The following is a 3999-nucleotide window of genomic DNA, read 5'->3' on the forward strand; positions in this document are numbered from 1 at the left end:
GTATTTACACGAGTAAGTAAATATTAGTTAGGGACTTGTCTCCTGAAAACTAAAATAGAAGAAAAATTATTATTTAGTAAATATATTAATTAGAAAGAATAAAGACTCAATATTTAAAGTAATGGTCATTGGTGGATTAAGGAAATTTGTGTAAATTGTGGAGGGTGGGGAAAGATTGTTCAAGAGTAACTTTGCCTACATGTATTCTTAATTTATTTAGGACTAGTTTTGTGTGAGTTATAATTTTCAGGAAACAATTTTGATTCATGGTGTGGCTGAATTCATATAACACATAGTAGTAAGAAAGAGTTTTTGCATTTCTGTCTTAATTGAGATATTTGTTAAAAAATGGGAGATTCCTAGATCTCACTATAAGTCTCATGAAAAAGACTCTAGAATGTAATTTTATTCAGCTCCTGGATAATTTTCTAAGTATTTTTTTGTAGTTGGACATAATAACTTTATTCCATTTTTATTTCTTTTTTATGTGATTCTGAGGATTGAGCCCAGTGCCTCACCATGCTAGGCAAGTGCTCTACCCCTTAGCCACAACCCTGGCCCCCCTGGCTGCTTTTAATGTATTACACCAACCAAAGAACTCAGGACCAGACTCTGGTAACTAGGGTAACTGAATTTAAATTGCAGTGCTATTTCTATTACTCAGTTGATACATTTGTAATATGTGTAATCCAATGATCAGTCTATTCATCTTACACATTCTAGTGACAATGATAATGTCATGCAGGATCATTTTCTGCTTCAAAATAATTCATTAATTCACTATTAGGGAAGTGTGTATCATGTACTCCTGGCTGTTCCACCTACAAATACTGTAGGTGCATATGCCAGGAAAACTTAAATAGATAAGTTTTACTTACTTAAATTATAGTTTTCAAATAATGAGGTATTTTGAATAGTAGTTTATGGCATTGGAATGTTTATAGGTTTCATAATAACTTATTTTTAAAGATTTATTGTAGAATTATTATTTATTCTCTTTTTTAGTTTGCAAGAGACATGTATTTAACAAATATTTATTACAATCTGATTTAATTATGTTTTTTTTTTGTGAATGGATTACAAAATTGCCTCCACATTGTATTGAAATAAATCCTTACTGTTATTTTGTTTGAATTTCATGTAGGAGGTCACTCCCAGAAGCTCCAAGCTTAAGTAATAACTTGTGCTTGACACAAAAGAAATTCATGTGTTGATATATATATATATATATATATTTCAGTTATATCATGTGGAAACAATCAGTTATCTGCATAAGAAAATCAGGATTGATCCTAGGACCTGAAACATGTTAGGCAAGTGGTCTACCAGTAAGCTTCACTCCAGCTTCCTATTTGCTCTTATTAGTTAAGAAGAACAAATGAACTACAAGTTTTCCAAGTTTCAATTTAAAAATGATTAAAGTTGTTAATGATGTAATACAAAAACTTTGAGAATATTTGATAATTAATTTGAAATTTTGGAAACTAAACTGATAATAGAGAGATTGAAATTTCAATTCTTTCTAATTATACTATACACATTTTGGATAAAAATGTTCTAAAACAACTCAGAATAAAAGTGAACCTGTAAGACTCTAGAAATACTTATTTTTATATATATACTTGCACCACCTGTCTTATGGAAGTCTCTTTTTTGCTCATAAATTCTTTCATAAGCTATCATTTCATACAACTAATGATTAAAAAACTGCTCTGTGTATTTTTACATATTTTTGCTGCTGCACAATTCAAAATAAAAATCATTTTAATTTCTAAAGGGGCATAAAATGTGGTTTGTTAATAATATGTTCACATGTCCAATAAATGTAGGAACAAATAGTATTGTTTAAATGAAATGAATAACCATAATTTAAGGCTCAAATGGAATCATAAAGTGGTATCCTTTTTTCCCTGATTGGGATTAGAAATACACTAAGGTCTTAAACAGTGAATGATCTCCAGTATAATCAGTCAGTATTTTCAGTGAGGAATTAAATGTTTTTGCTTGGAAAGACAATAAGAGAGCATTAACTCTATGAGCCTTTGTATGTATTGAGCAAGTAAACCCCATTATGCCATTGTTCCAAATAATTCATAGTTTAGTAATGGCAATCAGAGCCTAATAACTTGGACTTTTTTGGTGGGGGACAGTGAAACCATGGTTTGCAAAAGATGGGGAAATTAGAATTAGTAGGCAAGGTGTAAAAGGGTGGATTGAGAGAGTGCTAATCTGGCTGTTTCAATTACCAAATATGTCACTATTATGAGATCATTTCACTTTTCCATGACATGGTTCCCTCACCTATTGTAATGTCTCTTGAACAAGACCTATGGAGCTGGCCTGCTTAGGTTGTTTCAGTTCTAGCTATACTACTGACTAGTTGTGAGACTATGAGTAATTTCTTTGAAGTTTCTGTGCTTCAATTCTTTCATTTGTAATAGTAATAAAATATATTTCCTATTGCCTGTAGTATTAAATCAATTTATAGGAAAACCAGTTTAAACAGTATATAATACGTGTTACATAACTATTAGCCATTATTAATATTATTAATATTTTTAGTTGTAAATTGATACAATACCTTTATTTTATTTATTTTTATGTGGTGTCGAAAATCAAACTCAGTGCCTCACACATGGAGGCAAGCATTCCACTAGTGAGGTACAACCCCAGCCCTATTAGCTATTATTAATATAGGTAAAATTAAAAAGTCATATTAACAGTATGACATAAAACAATGAAAGACAAAATAACAATTATGGGCCAAATAAACCTATGACCTATTTTTGTACTGCCTACAAATTAGGAATGGTTTTTACATTTAAAAAAAACTCAATAAAACAAAAAAATTATGTTTGTAATGTGAGAATTATATGAAATTAAAATTTCATAGCTAATAAATGAAGTTTTATTGAAACAGAGGCATGTCTATTCATTTAAGCATTGTCTGTGGCTGCTTTCTCCTTTAATGGCAAAGTTACATATTTATAACAGAAATTCAATGGTCCACAAAGTCTAAATTATTATTATTATTTGGCCCTTCCAAAGAGAAATTTTACCAAACTCTGCTCTGTTGAATGCTTTTCAGAGTATTGTGTATGAACCAACAATTTCAAAAGCAACTGGAAACATAATATAAATAAAATTTTTTAGGTCCCAATGCACAACTGTTTAACCAGATCCTCTGGGAAAGGAAATCAGAAATATGTAGGTATGTATGTTGTTGTTATTATGGTAAGAAACACACAACATGGTCTATACTCTTAACACTTTTAGAATATACAGTATAGTATTGTTAATTATCTGCACATACTTGTACAGAAAGTATCTAGAACATTTTCATATTGCATGACTGAAGTTCTATACAACTTAAATGAAATATTCATAGTTCTCCCTTCAACTAACCCCTGACAATCACCAGAATGGTTACTGCTTGTAGTGTCTCATAACATTGGAATAATTTAGTATTCAACATTTGGTGACTGTGCTATATCACTTGGCATAAATTCCAGAATGTTCATATAAGTTGTGATACATGGAGTATTTTTTGTTTAATTTTTTTATTATTTAAAAGTGAATATGTGCATTACAGGAAATAGAAAAACATTAAAAAAGTCATTCAGTTACAAGCAGCTCAGGTGGACATGTCCCTCCAGGTTCAAGCATATATATTTACAAAAGAGCCCATTTTGTGTGATTGAGATCATAGTTATATCATGCTTTTCCACACATCACAAATATTCACCAATTCAAAATCCCTACGCTACATGAGTATTTTTGATAACAGGGAACACATTACACCAGCTTAATCTGTTACAAAAATCTATAATCCTTTTTGGGAACTAAAAATTCACTGAAGACAGAAATGGCAACAGGCCTCTAGATAGACATGTTGGCAGATTTACAACTAAAATAATGCATTCTCTTAATGCTCAATTTAAAATGAGACAAGCAACAGAATGCACCAAGCATGTTTCTAAGAGTGTTCATTACCAGATT

Source organism: Ictidomys tridecemlineatus, chromosome X (genome assembly GCF_052094955.1).
Source record: "Ictidomys tridecemlineatus isolate mIctTri1 chromosome X, mIctTri1.hap1, whole genome shotgun sequence".
Classification (NCBI taxonomy): domain Eukaryota; kingdom Metazoa; phylum Chordata; class Mammalia; order Rodentia; family Sciuridae; genus Ictidomys; species Ictidomys tridecemlineatus.